This window comes from Microcaecilia unicolor, chromosome 10, assembly GCF_901765095.1.
Source record: "Microcaecilia unicolor chromosome 10, aMicUni1.1, whole genome shotgun sequence".
NCBI lineage: Eukaryota > Metazoa > Chordata > Amphibia > Gymnophiona > Siphonopidae > Microcaecilia > Microcaecilia unicolor.
This window is the reverse complement of record NC_044040.1, coordinates 64,334,058-64,353,713: the sequence shown is the minus strand read 5'-3', so window position 1 is coordinate 64,353,713 and position 19,656 is coordinate 64,334,058. Positions and strand designations below refer to the sequence as shown.

Genomic DNA, 19,656 nt, shown 5'->3' with positions numbered 1-19,656 from the left:
GGCAGCTTGGGGGAGCAGCGCTTGGCTCTTTGGCACTGCCCAGCTCTTCACGTACCTTGGAGCCAGGCAGGTCTGGGGAGGGTGTGCGCGCGTGCGCACGTGCCAACTGATAGTCTGCAGGGGGCGCCAGAGACCCTAGGCACGGCCCTGACAATAATGATGGTAATAATGATAGTAGTATGACTGCATATGTGGCACATTACAGCCAATGTCCAAGGACCTGATAATCATAGTGGTATCAGCACAAGACATATGCTGTTCCAAGCAGGGTAGTGTCTTTGCAATACTGATGAGATTATGGGGCTCATTTTCAAAGTTGCAGTAAAAAGGGCCCTTTGCTAGCGGCAAGAACTGTTTTTGCCATGTGCTGAGGCCCTTTTTACTACAATAAGTAAAAAGGCCAAAAAAAAAAAAAAAAGACATGACCATGCGGTAAGATTGCTCTTAACACATGGCCATGTGGGGGAAGTACTGAGGTAGCGGTAAGGGCTCCCATACAATGCTGCCCAATTACCACTGGGTAACACCATTCAGAAATATTTTTTGAATAATTCTGCTAGCGCTAGAAATGCTGATCACTGGGGGTGGAAATACCGCCAGCACCCACATTGGGTTGGCGGTAGCTCCAGACTGGTGCAAGGTAAGCCCGTGGTTGGCTTACCGCCACTTAGTAAAAGAGCCCCTATGACTTACAAAGTTGCATAGGTTACTATCAGGCTCATTTTCAAAAGAGAAAAACGTCCAAAAAGTGACGTCAGCATTTGGACGTTTATCTCACAGAAACGTCCAAATCAGTATTATCAAAACCTCTTTTAGGACGTCTTTCTCTGATGTCTATCAGAAGGACGTCCAAATCTCAAGTGGGCATGCCAGGGGCATGCGTTCAAGGCAGTACTTGGGCGTTCCTAAGACATAGAAGTCTTTCAGCAATAATGGAACAAAACAAAGACGTCCAAGACTAATCTTAGACATTTTGAGCTAGACCTGTTTTTATAGCAAACAGCTGCAGTGGGAATTGAGCCCACTTCCCCAGGATCAAAGTCTGCTGTACTAACCACTAGGCTACTCCTCTACTCCACACAAGAGGTGCCCCAAATGACCAGATGACCACTGGAGGGACTTGGGAATCACCTCCCCTTACTCCGTCAGTGGTCAGTATCCCCCTCCCACCCCCAAAAAAATGTGATTAAAAAAATATTACTTGCCAGCCTCAGATGTTATACTCAGGTCAATTAGAATAGCAAGCAGATCCCTGGAGTAGTCTAGTAGTGGTGCAGTGCACTGTAGACAGGTGGACACTGGCTTCTACCTTTCCCTACATGTTACACTTGTGGAGAAAACTGTGAGCCCTCCAAAACCCACCAGAAACCCAATGTACCCACATATTGGTGCTCCTTTCACCTATAAGGGCTATGGTAGTGGTGTACAGTTGGGGGTAGTAGGTTTTGGGTGGTTCAGCAGACAAGGTAAGGGAGCAATGGTGAGATGTGAACCTGGGAGCATTTTATAAAGTCCACTGCAGTGCCCCCAAGGATGCCCTATTGCTTTCCTGGGATGTCACTTTTCCACTATTCTACAAAAAACATCCAAATTCAAACTTAGATGTCATATCCAAAAATGCCCCTTGTGCATTTGACTTGCCCAAAGTTGCAAGGAGCAGCAGTGAGACTTGAATCCATTTTGCCAGGATCAAAGCCACTAACCATTAAGCCACTCCTCCTCCATTTTGGATGTCTTTTGTTCGAAAATGGACCAAAAAAAGGACATCCAAATCACAGAACGTCCATTGTATTTTCGAACACAAAAGATAGATGTCCATCTTTTCGAAAATGACCTTCTTTCCTAGTTTGGAATTTGGACATCTTTGTAAAACTTCCAAATTCTGATTTAGATGTTTCTTTTGAAAATGCCCCTCTTTGTAACTTTGTAAAAGCGTTTTGAAAATATGCCTCTACTTTTTTTTAAATTTAAACAGTTTCAGGAGTCTAAGCAGTATTGCTCCAGTTAGAACTGGTATTACTATCATGTTTTCCTCCAAAAACCTTCCTACTTCAATTTGTTAATCACAGTATTGCTGTCATCATTTGTAGAGTGATACAAGGTGTATACAGTACTTTACAGAAACATATAAGATATGGTCCCTGCTTCTTGAAGCTTACAATCTAGTCAAAGTACAGAAGAAAAACAAATAACAGACTAAAATTAAAAGGAGCATCAATATCGCTACACATCAGAAGGAATTGCAGGATGGGATACCCAAAAATGAGCTCTCTCAGGAGTAGCCTCACACTCTGGAACTCACTACTGGAGGGGCTATGCCTAACTCAAGAATATTCTACTTTAAGAAACAGGTGAAAGACTGGCTTGTCTCCCAAACTTTTAATACATGTGGTGACTGACTATCTGCTCACTCCACATCTGGACCAGCTTGCCACACACCTTGAAACTAAAGGCTGCTTATTAAGATGTTTCATTGTATTGCACTAACAAAAAAGAAGAGCACAAAGGGCCTTTAAAAACGGGAAGGAACACAGTTTTTTTCATTAAAATAATCCTTTAATGGTGAACTTTGATTGAAGAAAGACCCGACACGGGCTGTGTTTCGGTGCTGCCGCACCTGCGTCAGGGGTCACACCAATGACAAAGGAGGCTTCAATCAGGTTTTTTATGCCTGTGATGAAAGTGAGGTCCTTTGACCCGTTATAGCTTCTTTAAGTCAATTCAAGACCCAGAAGCTTTTTGAGGCTTTTTCCGCTATTGCATTATTTGGCTATTAGTCATTTTTTTGACAGCAGGTCTTAGTGTTTTGTTTTGTTCAATCAAAGTTCACCATTAAAGGATTATTTTAATGAAAAAACTGTGTTCCTTCCCATTTTTAAAGGCCCTTTGTGCTCTTCTTTTTTGTTTGGTCTTTTTGTACTTGGTTCCCTCTCTTTGTTACATCATTGTATTGCACTAACACCATGTGTTTATCTGTTATATAAATGTTCTAATGTTTTGCCTAATAAGGAGTCTCATTTGTATTGTACTGAGTTTGTAGGTATTATATGTGTATTAGATGACTGCTTCTCCGTGCTTCCTAGTATGGAGGGGCATTGCCGATAAAACGACTATGTCTAATTTTGGATGTTTTTCTGGAAATGTCCATAAATCAAGTGGTGAATATAGCCATTTTCAAACCTGAAAAACAACTTTTTGGTTTGAAAGTTACCTTTTTTTTTTTTAAGAAGTTTTGTGCTTAGTGCATTTTTCTTTGGGGACCATTTTGGAAAATAAAATGTCCACAAGAAAAACATCCAACAACTAGCTATTGAGATGTCTGGAGGGGGCCACCGTTCCTAGTAGACTGGCCACACAGACATCCTATCCAAACTATAAGTCCCCCGCCTCCCTCCGATCACAGGAAAAACACCTTCCCCCCAACAACCCAGCCTCCCTGACATGCTAACCCTGCCCATTCCTGTAAAACCACATCCCCTGCCTACAAAACCTTGCCCTTTATCTGGTCTACTCTCCCTCACCCCCTTCCCTCCAGGACTCACCCTGGAGGTCAGCACCAGAATCCCAAATGGTACTGATGACCCCCTGGTGGTACTGTGACAGTACTACCCATGTAGCAGTACTGCAAGAATATCACCAAGCATCATCATTGCCAATTTGGATTCCGATGCTGATCTCCAGGGTGACCACATATTCATCTATTTTGCAAGCTGGGGTACACCACTTTGCACATAACTGGACAGCGCGTCAAAGATAAGTTGTTTATGGAACACAGTAATCACCATAAAGTCAGAGAAGTTTATTTTTGTTTAAATTCATAAAAAAGATATTTAAAAAAATATATACTGTATATATTTTTTTTTTGGGGGGGGGGGGGTTGTCAATGATTACTTTTTGTGCTGTGTGCATATGAACAATTATTCCTTTGTCACAGATTGATGAGACATTTTCCCCTTATTGAGAAGTCACTTTCCACTGTGTGTGTTCATATGAGGAAACACATCCATGGAATGGTTGAGAGATTTTTTCATGTTATCACGAAACAGATATACATCTGAGAAACAGCTTCCAACTCCCAGCTGGATGTCTTTTCACATCTAGTTAAGCATGGTGGGTGGGAAGGATAATTAAAGAAGCACTTATGCAGCAAGGTAGGTTGGGAGTTAAATTTAAACGCGGGACCACTTTAATTTGGCTAATCATCAAAAAGTATTTGGCCAAAACAATCTGAGAAAAGAAAATAAAGGGGTTGGGTAAGGGAAAAGGTTGGAGGGATTTCACCATCACACTTCAGGAAGACTGGAAATCACACCCTGCCCCCCAACACACAAACACCACAAGGAAAACTCCCGAAAGGTGTTGAGGGAGGATGGGGTAGGGGGGTTGATCTTTCAGCATTTTGGGGGTTCAGGGAGATGGAACTTTGAGTGCCAGAAGATTCTGGAGGAAGGTGAAGATTTGAGTATTATAAGGTGGGAGAATGGGGAGATCTGGTGTGGAGGACAGCAGGGGGATGAGTGGGATAATGTATTCCACTATCAAACCCTTAAACAGTCCTGACTTGAGGTCCACTGTCTGCTTTACTATAGCCAGGAACATCATGTGTTCCTGGCTTCAGCAATGCAAATATGTATTTATAGCAGCAAGTACCAGCACTGCAGGTTGATGACTCCCATGGTAAATACTGCTGCAGTAAAACACATTATTGTATCACAGCTTTGCAGTTGCCCCCTAAATAAGAAATACACGTAACCTAAGTAGTTTCAAGCAACAAAACGTGGTAGTGCATTTGAGAATACTAATGCTTGGTTTAGTACAGTGATATTTTTGTAAAATACAAAATGCAAGTCAGATCATTTATTTACAAGAAACAATTGTGTTCTCCAAATCCCTTCTCTACTTTCCAATGCATAAAACTCATTACCCCTTTGTTCTCATTAGCAGACCTTCTGAAGAAGAAGAATAAATAGATGCAATCTTCGAAAATCAGACTGCTGATATATTTGTGCTCTTTTCACTGTTTTCTTATTATGGTTTGTGTAAGGGAAATACTAGCTCAGTTTTACTAAAACTGTAAAAAAAAAAAAAAAAAAAAAAAAAAAAAGAACAAGTGATGAAAACATAACTGTCTGCCTGACTAGAAACGCTGCCTATCCAGTTCCAAAAGTAGTAGTATATTTTCGACAGATTTAAAAGAAAAGGTGGATTGCATCCAGCAATGTTGAGGCTTGTGATCCAAGAAAGAAGATAATTTAAAGTAATCTTAACTGTGAGCAGAAGAAAGAACCAGGCACACCCATTAAAAGGGGGCCGACCACAACCGGGCTGAAGGCCAGCGAAGACAGAAGTGTGGGGGAGGGTACAGGGAGGGCCTAGCTAGAGAGCAGAGGTAGTAGTGGGAGGGAAACAAGGGGTAGCAAGGGGAGGGGGCAGGAAAGAAGGGGAGGAACAAGGGAGGAGGAGAGAGGAATTTGAACTGCACAGGAAGTCCTTTTGAATTTTGGGGTAACTACTGCTGCAGAAAGAGTTGTGTGGAAAATTATCAAGTTGATGCAAATGGTAGGCTTGCATGTGAGCAGCCTTGTTATAAGGAAACAATGTGTATACAGCTTGTCTCCTTGCTTGGGCGGCTGGGAGGCCTAGAACGTCATTTTGTAAATGTGGTAGGTGCCTCCTTCAACGGGAAACAACGTGTATACAGCTTGTCTCCTGGCTTGGGCGGCCGGGAGGCCTAGAACGTCATTTTGCAAATGTGGTAGGTGCCTCCTTCAACGGGAGACACCAAGTGACGTTGGATGCTTGGAAAACAGCACAGGGGGCCACAGGGGCTTGGTACGGCTTGGCCTGTGGCCCAGAATATGCAACTACGTGTAGAAGCTGTGTACCCGGGTAGAAATGCATGCTGGCATAATGATTAGTAGAAGATGTAATGTAATTTGTTTAAGTTGTAACAATTTTGATGTTCCTGGCTGCGGCCAAAATAAATCCAATTCTATCGAAGATACGGCTTGTAGTGTGGTATTGAAGGGGGCGGGGGTTGATACGTCTGAGTGTGTGCCGAATGCCCGAGTTGTGATGAAAGTAGAAAACAGAATAGCCTCGTATATATTACAAACCTTGATACACAGCTCTGGCCAGTCTCCACATGGAATCATAAAATAACTCACAAAGGGGTCTTTTTTTTACAAAGGTATGCTAGTGGTTTTAATGCGTGCTAAAATTAAGCGTTTATTAAACACTAGAGACACTCATATATTTTTATGGGTGTCTCTAGTGTTTAGCGCACACTAAAAATGCTAGCACACCTTTGTAAAAGACCCAAAAGCTTCTTCATCCTACAGATGTCCAGAATTGAAGATGTGGGGCCTACATTTTTGCTATGATTTTGAATCTACAGGTTCATTAACTTCTGATACCGTCTACATTTGAAGCGATTTTAACAAATATTTACTTGATCCACAATGATTTTATAAGGCAAACATTTTCTGTTTTACAACTGTGTAGGAACAGAATGACAGATGATCGATAAGACTTTTATTATAGTTGCTATGGGAGCTGACCTTTTAAAATGACTTTTGTACACTGTGCAGAATGCACCAGATGAAGTCAGATAACATGTGCAGCTGTCGTTCATAGAAACTAACAAGGTTTGGATGAAAACAATTTTCATTTTTAGACGTTTACAATATAAAGCTGTTAATTTAGCTGAGCAAGGTTTTATTACCTCAAGCTGTTTGTTAGGCTAGCACTCATTTGTTACCAGTTTTAAAAAATAAGGTTTACTATTTATAAATTCTTCCTATAATATTTTTCACTTGGAATTTTCATAAGGCCCAGTTCATTTATTTCTCACTGTGCTACTGCCTGTGCCATCGGTCATCTACAGAAGAGATGGAGATTATAGACGAGGTAACTCCACTGCAGAAATGAATGGGGATGCATTTGATCATGTTTATCAGATAATCAAATAGGTTTTTATTATATGAAAATTTTTAAATTAAGAAAACAATATTTCTAACTCTTTACTTCAATAGAAATGTACAAAATAGATTAAAGCTCAGTCAATTCCCATGAGTTAGTGACTTATGCATGTAAATTGTAATTATTGCCAACTAGTGCTCTTATTGCTTAAGAGCAGTTATCAACGCTGATTGGTTTGTTAAGCCAATTAAGTTATGCATGTTATAGAATATGCTTGGATTTGGGCATGAATCTCTAGGCGCACTATATAGAATCTGGGGCAACTGTCAATAATTGGATGCTAAAAACTGATTATTGAACTTAATTGGCACTCATTAAAATGTGCGCTTTTATCTATTTCGTGCTATTGTACAAGGCACGGCGCTTAACTTTACTAGCGTGTAACTCAAAAGGGTGGTGGCTATGGGCTTGTCAGAGGCATTCCAGAAAGTTGCACATGTAATTATAGAATACAGCCTCAGCATGCCTAACTAGGATGAAAGTATTTACATCAGTGGCGTAGCCACAGGTGGGCCCACTATTTAGGGCTCGGGCCCACCCAACAGTAGCACATGTTTAGCGGTAGCTGGTGGGGATCCCAAGCTTGGCCAGCTGAAGACTTACCCCCTGATGGTAACAAAAGTGCTACTCTCCACGATACCGGCACCTGAGCATGCTCATTTTTCAGCACATGCCTGCTGCAGCCTGCCAAGGTGGAAAGAAGCGTTTTCTCGTCAGTTGAGATATTATTTTGGTGGTGGTTGGGGGGGGAGGGGCAGAGAACACTTGGGTGCCCACCCACTTCTTGCCTAGGCCCACCCAAAATCTGTTGTCTGGCTACGCCCCTGATTTACATCAGGTTTCAACAGGTGTAAGTCTGGCACCTAAAGTTAGGCACAGGAATCAGCAATAAGTGTGATTCTATAAAGAACGTGCATCCTTTACAGAATTGTGTTTAGTGGCAATATTTTTTCCAAATTTTTAGTGCCAGTTATAGAATTCCATCCCAGCTTGTGATGGAGCTCCTCTACCTGTATTTAATCTTGTAAATACTGAAGACCCATATTGGGGATAAATCTTTAACAGTTCATCTACAGTCAGGTGCCTATTCTATAAAGGAAAGTAGGTGCCTAACCATGGGGTCGATTTACTAAGCTGTGGTAAAATCTGGGCTAGCACAGATTAGCATGGGACTTTCCTATGCTCTAAACCCAGACTGAACCAAGCATTTTTAGGGCATTTTCTTTTGTTTTAATTGTAGATCATGTGCTGTTATTCTCATTAGTGTGCAGTACTTGTAAAAAATTAATGTCTCACATTAATTAGCTCTGTGCTAGGTGTGTACTAATCGTAACACGCTAGCCGTATAACATTCTCCACCTTTGCCATGTCCCCTCTAAAATAGATTTCTAAAAAAATCGGTAACTCAAGGATTAGAGCGTAGAAACAAGCAAATTATTGCAAAACGTTTCATGCATTCTGTGGTAGCCTGTTAATGAGAACTAAGGTGTTTTAAGGGCTTAATGCCCTTTTGTAAAAAGGCCCCTCCCACATGTGTATATGTACTGATGCAGTTAGGTGAATGCACTTATGCCAGCCACTTGGTATAAGTGTTCATATCTAAATGCCAGAGATACACACATAACTTATAGTATTTTATTTTATGTATCTAAGTGTGAGTCCCACCCAGAATCCACCTGTGTACATACCTACCTGTAAAATACACACTAAGATAAGAATAGCACTCAGTCATTTTTTTAACATTTATATATATATATATATATATATATATATATATATATATATATATATATATTCATACACATATATGCTGGTATTCTAAATATTTACATGGGTAACTGGCATGTATATGTTAGCACCTATTTTTATAAGATTACCCCCACTATGACAGGCCTGAAATCTGAAATGATGAATTTTATTTTTAATAGATGCTCCAACATAAAGGTCTGGAGACAATAAAGATTGGAAATTGGTGACTTACGCATGAATACCTCAGTAATAAGGTTTCCGGAGCTCTCTATGGCAACCACTCTACACATGAGACTTAGAAATACTGAAAGTATATCAAAGCATCTGTCAATGTGCCGAGTAGACGGGGTAGAAAGATCAATGGCAATGCATCCTTAAATAATAGGGAATTCTGTCAACTTCATTTCTTCATTGCCACCCCTAAATGAATGATCTATGGCCCATGTAATATAATACTGTGTCCCACCCAGTGGCAATCCTCTTCAACATCTCCCTTGGAAATACTGATTAGCTCCAGTGTTTAGCTTCCAAAATAGCCCTTTACCTATCTTCTCATCCATAAGTAAATGGCCATTGTTGGGAACACAAGAACTTTTAACAAACAGAATAAAACCATATGACCTAGAAAACTTGCCCCTCATTAACCCTTGGATTTCATTCTCCCAAAAGAGGATTGTGTTTTTCCCAGGATTAATACAAATGAGCCTATGCATCATCGTGAATCTCTATCTCAGCTTAGAAAACCTATCCAAGAGAATTTAGTTAATATATATCTCATTCTTCCTTCAAGAAGGTTCCCAATATCATCCTTAAATAAGATACATACTGACTGCAACCTTTGTAGCTTTTGGGAACCTCTCCACATTTAAACTATCTTTTGTGAAAAGAAACTGTCCCCAAATTGTACACAGATCACTCCCCTAGCCCTCTTTAATGTCAATTATTGACCTTTTGTTTTTGTGAGCTTTTCTCACACTGAGTTCTTTTCAGCATTTTAGACCTTGGCAACTCCTAAGTTTATTCCTGAGAAGAGCACAATTTCAGTGTTATGGTATAATAATACTATAATCAAGGAAAGGGTAATGGTTAAATTAAGAGTGCAGCCAACCTCATGTACGGGACAGCACTTGGATGTGGTCCAGCCAAAACAGCTAAATAAGCAGCAAGTTTTCCTGTCCTCCTAGCAACTTTTGGGATGTTGTTTTTGTAATCCAATGAGCAAAGCTTGAAAGATTATGGGGGGATCTGTTCTTTTCCTCCCCCGTTATCCTTGACTACTGCTAGATCAACTATTTTAAAAAGTACAGAATAATTAATAAAGGGGCCCTTTTACTAAGCCACGGTAAAAAAGTGGCCTGCGCTAGTTTTGGAGTATGAAATTAGCACACCCTGGGCCATTTTTTACCACGGCGGGAAAAAGGCTTTTTTTAAATGGGGCAGTAACTGATCATGCGCTAGTATTAAAATTAACCTACAGCTATTTGCTGCCTGAGTCCTTACCTCCACCTACTTAGAAGGCAGTAAGTGCTCACACGCTACTCATGCGGCAATGTGGCCACGCTGCTGATCACTGCTGGGAAACAACCCCCCTCTCCTTTAGTAGAAAATATAAAATTATTTTCTACCATGGGAAACTGCGCATGCCAACTTCAGAACTACCACCCGGCGCCCGTGTTACCCCAGCGATTTGGCACACACTACCTGTGCAGTAGCTCTAACGTGGCTTAGTAAAAGGGCCCCAAAATGAGGAAAAAGAAGCAGATACAAGGAATGAAGGCAAAAGGAGTGAACTATAACTCCAAGATAATAAACAGCAGATTGGGAGGATTTTGTGCCACCCATGAAAAAGAAAGATAGGAAGGGGATGATGAGGATCTTTATTTCTAACTAGTAAAAAAGGCCCGTTTCTCAAAGGGCACTAGCAAAGGTTCCTGGGAGGGTATAATCAGGAGTAACCAGTGCTTTGGGAATTGACTTGTTGTGTTGTGAAGAAAAAACAATACATTGAGTTTTCTTCACTAGAGTCTACTTCCATTATCTGAAAGATGCTCTTTTGGCTTTTACTACCTCTTTCAGCTTACCATTAGAACATGCTGGCTGTTTGGCCTTTAATCAAACTTTTTTGATACATGGAATATATTTTATCTGATCTTCCAATATAGTCCTTTTATATTTATATAATGTTCATGCTCAATACAAATTTTTGACCCTGGCAATTGATCCTTTTAGTTTTCTTCTAAACAATTTCCACTTATTTTCAGTCTCCCTTGTTTTTTTGTGTCTTCATTCCATTGATGAACACTGAGTGTCTCCCCACCATTACCCCTTGCATCAGTACCTGTTTACAAGTAAGGACTGTTAACATGCGTGTGAATTATTGTAATTCCATAAATAGGCCTTGTAATTGTCAGCATGAAAAAAATATCTTGGTACTAAATGAAACGTAAGCTGCATTTACTACTGAGATACTTTTTTTTCCCTGCTGACTAAAGTTAAAAGAAGATCTACCACTTACTTAACGTGGAGGGGCATAATCGATCGCAAACGCCTATCTCCATGGGAGTTTTATCTCCGAGAACGGGTCCGTGAAGGGGCGGGCCAAACCGTATTTTCGAAAAAATGGACATTTTTGAGCTGGGCGTTTGTTTTTTTTAGCAATAATGGAAACTAAAAACGTCCAGCTCAAAAATGTCCTAATCCGAGCCATTTGGTCGTGGGAGGGGCCAGGATTCGTAGTACACTGGCCCCCCTGATATGTCAGGACACCAACTGGGCACCCTAGGTCAGTGCGGTGGACTTCATAAAAAGCTGCCACATGCATAGCTCCCTTACCACGGGTGCTGAGCGCCCAACCCCCCTCCCCCAAAACCCACTATCTACAAATGTAGAACACTACCATAGCTCTTAGGGGTGAAGGGGGCACCTACATGTGGGTACAGTGGGTTTTGGAGGCCTTCCATTTACCAGCACGTGTTACAGGTAGGGGGGATGGGCCTGGGTCCACCTGGCTGAACTGCACTGCGGTACCCACTAAAAGTGCTCCAGGGACCTGCATACACGCAGGCCTCTAGGACTTGTTGCTGCTGTATAACACTGGCACACCAGTTGACACCTGAAGACTAATCTCTCCGAAAACGTCCTTAATTGGAATAAGCACGCTTACTTACAGTTAACTGCAGGTCAGAGGTTGTGCCCCACTGGCAATGAGTCTCCCTGGTACTGAGATGAGCAGTAGGTCAGAGCTGGCAGAGTGCTGTACAATGCCCTCTTTCAGCCACATTCAAGCTAAGAACTAAGTTGTCTAACGTGGCTAACACAGGAAAGGGAACTAAAACTGGCTTACAAAAATGGCCACTACCGCATGGACTACAACAGGAAACACAACAGGGCACACTCTGACCCAGTAGGCAGGGGGGAAAAGCACCATGGGAGAAGAGCCTACCAACTACCAACTACCAACATCGTGAGACTGTAACACAAGCCAATGAAATCACGGAGCCCAATACCCTACACCCACCACAATGCAATGCTGATGTGACCTGTAGTGCACCCGAGAGCCACATCTGACCCAGGGAAAGGCTGTGAGAGGATCGAACACATTCTGCTGTCATGGAGGTGGGTACGGCATTTGAGGCTGGCATACAGGCTGGGAAAAAAGTTTTTAAAGTGGGGGGGGGGGGGGGTTTTGGTGGGAGGGGGTTAGTGACCACTGGGGGAGTCCGGGGACGTCAACTCCGATTCCCTCCAGTGGTCATCTGGGCAGTTGGGGCACTTTTTTGGGACTTGTTCATGAAAAAAAGGGTCCAAAAAAAGTGACCCAAAATCGCGGTAAAAATGCCTTTTTTTTCGATTATCAGCGACAGACGCCCATCACTCCTCGGCTAATAACCACGCCCCAGTCCCGCCTCCGACACGTCCCCATCAACTTTATTCGTTTCCGCGACGGAGTGCAGTTGGAAACGCCCAAAATCGGCTTTCCATTATACCAATTTGGGTCGAAATATAGGCGTTTTTCTCTTTCAATTATAAGCTGGATAGTAACATAGTAGATGACGGCAGAAAAAGACCTGCATGGTCCATCTAGCCTGCCCAACAAGATAAACTCATATGTGCTACTTCTTGTGTATACCTTACCTTGATTTGTATCTGCCATTTTCAGGACACAGACCGTAGAAGTCTTGCCAGAACTAGCCCCACCACCCAAACACCAGCCCCACCTCCCAATCTCGGCTAAGCTTCTGAGGATCCATTCCTTCTGCACAGGATTCCTTTATGTTTATCCCACGCATGCTTGAATTCCGCTACCGTTTTCATCTCCACCACCTCCCGCGGACTTGCACTCTTGGGCGGACTCTTTCCAGTTAAAACTTAACGCAGAAAATCTCAATGTCTAGTCCTCACTTCCCAATATAACACAAACAACTACCCCACTATAACCACACCATACTGCACACTTCCTATTTCAGAAAATCTCAAAATTCTTGGAGTCACCATTGATCGAAACCTCACACTCGATACCCACGTGAAAAATACAATGAAAAAAATGTTCTACTCGATGTGGAAACTCAAAAGAATAAAACCTTTTTTCCCAAGAAACATCTTCCGCACCCTAGTACAGTCATTAGTGATAAGTCACTTGGACTACTGTAACACTCTGTACGCAGGCTGCAAAGAACAGACCATTAAAAAACTCCAAACAGCCCAGAACACCGCAGCCAGACTCATTTTTGGAAAAACTAAATATGATAGTGCGAAGCCCCTAAGATAGAAACTGCACTGGCTCCCGCTGAAAGAACGAATTGAGTTCAAGATTTGCACAACCGTTCACAAAATCATCCACACAGACGCCCCACTATGTATGTTAAATCTAGTGGACCTACCACCCAGAAACGCCAAAAGATCGGCCCGCAAATTCCTCAACCTGAACTTCCCCAGATGTAAAGGAATTAAATACAAACAGTCATATGCCACTACTTTTGCGTACAGAAGCACACAAATATGGAACGCATTACCCATGGTCCTGAAAACCACGGATAATCTAACCAACTTTCGCAAATCTTTGAAGACACATCTCTTCAACAAAGCCTACAAAAGCAATCCTCAATGAAACAAATCATTCCTTAAACCACTCATGTGCACCAAAAAACAACTCTCACACTACCTTACCTACCACCTTTCCATCTAAATCCCCTTTTACCTTCAGCCTATTATCAATTGTACTTAAGATCCCTCAGCCTATCATCGATTGTATTTAAGATCTTGTAATGACTACATCATAACAACACTCTGTAAGCCACATTGAGCCTGCAAAAAGGTGGGATAATGTGGGGTACAAATGCAATAAATAAATACCATTCTCGTAGCTTTTCTTTGCACCGCTTCCATTTTTTTTACATCCTTACCAAGGTACGGCCTCCAGAACTGAACACAATACTCTAGGTGGGGCCTCACCAACGACTTATACAGGGGCATCAACACCTCTTTTCTTCTGCTGGTCACACCTCTCTCTATACAGCCTAGCAACCTTCTGGCTAAGGCCACCGCCTTGTCACACTGTTTCGTCGCCTTCAGATCCTCAGATACTATCACCCCAAGATCTCTCTCCCCATCCCCATCTACCACTTACTTGAACATATATTCTTCAATGTTATAATATAGACACCTTTCCAGAATGGAATTTATAGTAAAATAACCATATTTTCTCAATCTTATATAATCTCTCTCTTCATATAGGAGACAATGCTATAACTGGATGCCACAAGTTAAAGTGCCAAGATGTAATACACCAGGCATTAATTCTATACCAGCATCTGGGCACTAAGATTAAGTTGCCATCTGTGGTGCTCATTTTCAAGAGCGTCTCAAAAGTGGCGCTAAGCCCCAGTTGGACATTTTTCTTGCAAAAATGGGTAAATCGTGATTTTCCAAATGGCAGCGTGAGTGCATCCAAATAGCATGGGGGCATGTTGGAAGCGAGTTTTGGCTGGAACTTGGACGGGCTTACAATCTGGACGTTTTTCTGCAATAATAGAACAGAAAAAAAGGTCCAGGGCAGAAGAGAAGCAAATTTTTATCTAGATGCCCTAACTGACCACTCAGGCATGAACCAGATCTGGCTCAATTGTAGTCTTTCCCTGTCAAACATGTTTTCACACTGATGTGTTTATTTTAGCTCCTGAAGCAGCCATTTGGCGAAACAGCCAAAGTTGGGATCTGTGTTCAAAACCTTCCACTCTCACTGCATCCCATATTTTCACTTCTTTTAATGTATGGTACATTTCTTAAAACAGGAAAAAAATCAAAGAAATGCTCAAGTAGAACAATGAAATGCCTGAACTGCCACCTCCGCCCTTAAGCAAAAGCTGATAGAAATCTTCTAATCTGATATAGTGCCAAATACTGTCCTCGTAACCTCAAAATATGATTTTCTCCACACAAATCATCCATTCCTTCACAGATAACTTATTCACAAGCGATGGCAGAAAGTTAAAAAGGCTGTTTCCAGTCTCAGACAGTCAGATATGTCAAGCACAAATAAAGGGGGCAGAGAACTAAATGAAAGCTAAAGTTTTGGACTCCAAAGAGACTTTTTAACTTTGTGACCTGAACCATGGGACTGAAGCACCCACTGATTGACAAGTGCCCTTTTTGAAGTAGTCTGTGCTTAGTACAAAATGTTATTTGCTGTTACACTTTTTTGTTTTTCCACTTTCCTTTAGTCCTTTGTATTCAGTTTCCTCAGGGGAACATTTGTTCAGTCTTTCAGTGTTGTGCTTTGCAGTCACTTTCTGCTTTCCTCACGCTTTGAGCATTGCAGGGATATTTTTATGTGTATCTTCCCAACAAAGAGAATCAGTCCCTGCATTTTCTCTTTCATTGGATTTGAAGTGAACTATCGGACAAATACTGGAAGTCACTATTTTAAATTCAAAGGCTTAATCTCAAACTACTTGGTTTTTAATGTTTTAAAGTGCAGATACTGTAGGTCACTAATACAGCAACTCATGCTCCTAATACAATGTGATCTGGATATCTTATGGCAGAAAATTCTATTTCCCGGTGATGGTAATGACAAATAAATAAAAGTACCTTTTGCTATGCAATTTCCGGAGCCTGGCTGGTCCACTTTCGTTTCCTAGTCTTTTGTTGTTGAATGCCCTCTACAGAGCTGAAATGCAATAAGAAAAAAAAAGTGTAAACAGGTCTCATAATCGCATAGCTATGGACAATGTTATTTTATAGATATAGGCATAAAACAGAAATTGCAGAAGGCTAGGACAATCTCATGTTCTGTCTGAATACTTCCAAAAGATGCAATATCAGAACATGCCATGTGGTACATGAGTAAAAATTATTTTCTAGTAAGTTTTTTTTGTCCTAATAAATCATGAGATGCTGGACCATATTTATATGTTTGCTTCAGGACAAAAACTACTATAAGGCAACTTTTACTGCTAAATCTGGGCAATGTTTGGACAAAAGCAAAGGTTCAACAAACTCTACGTGCCTTCAACTTCAAATATGATAAATCCTGTGCACTTTGCTGAAGTTCATCTTCTACAGAATGTTGAGATATTTGCTCAAACAATCTAGAATTAGTTAACCTGGGTGGAGGAGTGTGGTAGCCGTGTTAGTCCATTCTTAAGGTTATCAATAGAAATCAAACAAAATAAAACATGGAAAAGAAAATAAGATGATACCTTTTTTATTGGACATAACTTAATACATTTCTTGATTAGCTTTCGAAGGTTGCCCTTCTTTGCCAGATCGGAAATAAGCAAATGTGCTTATACACTGTCAGCTAGCACATTTGCTTATTTCCAATAAAAAAGGTATCATCTTATTTTCTTTTCCATGTTTTATTTTCTTTGATTTCTATTGTTAACCTGGGTGGACATCTCCTCTCCATGCTGGAGAGATGTCATTTTGGCAAGTTTGCTCTCACAGATTATCCAATAAAATCTCAAATGATTGTTGGAAGTTGTCCAGGTCTTGCTATGTCTGAGTAAGTGGAACTGATGTATTAGACATCATGCCGTGTCGTCCTTCAAGAAAGCCACAGCACGACGGCTGAAACGTCGGTTCCACTTACTCAGATGTGGCAAGACTGGGACAACTGCAATAATCATGACACCAGATGCAGAAGTAAACTTAAGGAGTGACTTCATGGGTTGCTAGATGATTTTCAGTGTGGTTTTCGAAAGGGTAAATATAAGTACTAAAAACATATTGGTTTGATTGCTAGTTTCTCTTTGTCATCATGTTGATTATTGTGGTCAGATGCTTTCAGTGATGTTAAAGGTTTCAGCTGCTTTTGACATAGTTGACCACACAGTACTTTTAGCTTGTCTGTATTCTTGTGGTATCAGGAGGTGTGCAGGGAAATGGTTTGTCCTTTTTGACAAATCAACAGTTTAATATCTTATTTTGCAATTCTGAATCAGTTTGGAAAGTACCATCCTTTGGAAGGCCACACAGATTGGCGTTATCTCTGACTTTTTAAAAACTGCATACGGTACAAACATACAGTGAGCGACTTAAGATGTATGGTGATTGATAACATTGTCCCCTCCACTAGGGGTTGTGATCGCAACAGAAAAACTATTGCAACAATAAACCTTCTGGATCTATGATTTAGGTACCTCGGAACCCAGGGGGATGAATACATACTTGCACTGGGGATGTTTTATGTGAACACAATCTGAATCTGGAAGTGCTAGGAGATGTGAGGCACTTCCGGTCCTGTTATTGTTGATAAGACGCCGCTGCCATCAGTCGAGTGTGGCGGTGTACTGAGAAGGAGGTTGAAACTATCTGAGCCATGATGATGATAGATTGTGCTGGTACGACATAGCCAGTGAAACAGCTGACAGGCGTCTTTTTTTCAACAGATCCGGTGCTGAGGTATATCCCTTGACAAAGCTCGAAAAGTGAAACAGGCACCTGTCGGGGCTCAGAGACTTGCATGTACACTGGAACACCCAGATAAGTGATTATCTTAAGCCAGTCATTGTCAGTAGATTGACGTTTTGAGTGTGTGAGTAATCGCACAATAAGTACGCAGTATTCAGCAGTAAAATCAAAAAATGGTAAAAAAAAGTCATAAAATGACAAAAAACAAACACTTGGATTGCCACCACACACTTAGGAAGGAAGGGTTTTTTGTCTATGATTAAAACTGTCACCTGCAGGGGTTCATCTTATCGGTGAGAGAAACAATATAAAAGAGTGCCCCGGTGACTATATAAGACTTTCCCCTAACAAAATAACACATTATAGTTGTCTATTCCTGCACAAACATCTACATTCTTGTATTGCACTAGCTTGGTTAAAGTAGATAAGCGCCGTAATTATTTAACAGTTTAACTGAGTCTATGAGTCTCCCCCTCGGTCCCCGAAACCTGCTTTCTTAGCGGCCCTACCCTGCAGCGATCACAGGGTGCTTGAGCCAGCATCAGATGATTCCTTCTGCCCTGCTTCTCTGACACAACTTTTGTGTACATGAGGGTGGGATGCGACAGAGGGAAGCATTCGGTGGCGCTGTCTCAGGCAGCCTGTTATCGCTGCAAGTGGCGCTAAAGAAAAGCAGGTTTGAAGGATGGAACAAGGAAATTAGATTGAGTACAAGAGACGGTATCAGCCAAGGAGGTTGGATGACAACAGGGGACAGGGTAAGCCTATCTAGCCATTATATGAAATAAAAATTGAATAATACTAAAACAGCTTAAAAATTATTCTGGCTGGTAGAAAATGAACTCTGTATTTTGTGATCATTTTTCTATACAATACAGATGGTCAAATTTCAGTGAGGATATGCTGTTTCCTGAAGGGTTCATCTTAATTGTTGTTGTAATCTGCCTTGGGAAGCCTAGTGTTATAAAGATGATGGAATATATTGAACATATTGAAATTAAATGGAAGTAAAATTAAATACTCCTTTTATTGGGGCTCAAGGAATTACATCTTCATCTGTTTTGTAGAAGGTTACATTCTAGATATAGAAATGGATTATTCTGTTTTTGAGCAAGTTTCACAGACAAATGGTTTTATAAGTCAAAATAAAAATAAATATTTTGTTTCATGCAGATTTCTTTCGTTTAAACATAACTAAATGTGCTATAAGCCCGTAATGCAGTCCATTGGCTTTCTTATATTTTGTTCTTATGATTACTTATACTGTGCCAAAACTGAAAACTGAAAATTCTCTCTCTTCTTTCTGGTCAATAATACAAGGAGCTCCATGTGAACACTGGCCACCCTAAAAGATTCTTTTATGGCTGCATATGAGGAATTGTGATATTGAATAAACAAGTTAATGTTTTTGTTTCTAGCCATGCATCCAAAGGTTATATAATTGTTTCAAGAAAGCCAGTTAATCATTTAACTTATTAGTGGATTATAACCATAGATGCATGGTATGGTCACATTTTCAATATACTAGAGCCCAGCTAAGGAACAGGTTATTTTGAGTTAGTCTGCATGTATTTGTGGCTCACATTGAGATGAAGAGAGACCTGACACGAGAGGTGTTTGGTCTCCCCAGGAAATATAGGTCCAAGGGAACCCTTTCAAAATTAACTGGTACCCTACATCAGGGCTGGTGGGAAAGTTGTGAAAGCCCCTAGATCACCTGGGATAAAAGGCTTCCTAGGAGTAGCTCAGAGGTCCTCCAATTCAGGCCAACAGACTTTTTAAATCTTGCCACTGGAGTGCAAAGGTCCTCTTTTTTTAAATTTAGCTTTAAAAATAATAGCTACACCTCCAGAGGTATTGTGTGTGTGTGTGTGTGTGTGTGTGTGTGTGTGTGTTTCCATAATTTTGGGAAAATAAAAGCAAAAACTCATTAATGACTAATTTCAAATAAACTTTCATGTGAAGCAGATTTCACTTGACAGTTTACTACTGCAAACATATTTTATGAAGTGA

The 19,656-nt window shown here is 40.9% G+C and overlaps 1 protein-coding gene across 1 annotated transcript in view; it reads right to left on the bottom strand.

Moving 5' to 3' along the window:
* NRCAM (neuronal cell adhesion molecule) overlaps positions 1–15,886 on the bottom strand; it is a 231,993-nt gene extending 216,107 nt beyond the window's left edge. Inside the window, exon 1 of the mRNA XM_030215841.1 lies at positions 15,820–15,886. The gene's annotated coding sequence lies outside the window, so the exon portion shown is untranslated. The remainder of the gene's footprint in view (positions 1–15,819) is intronic.
* Between the last annotated feature and the right edge of the window lie 3,770 nt (positions 15,887–19,656).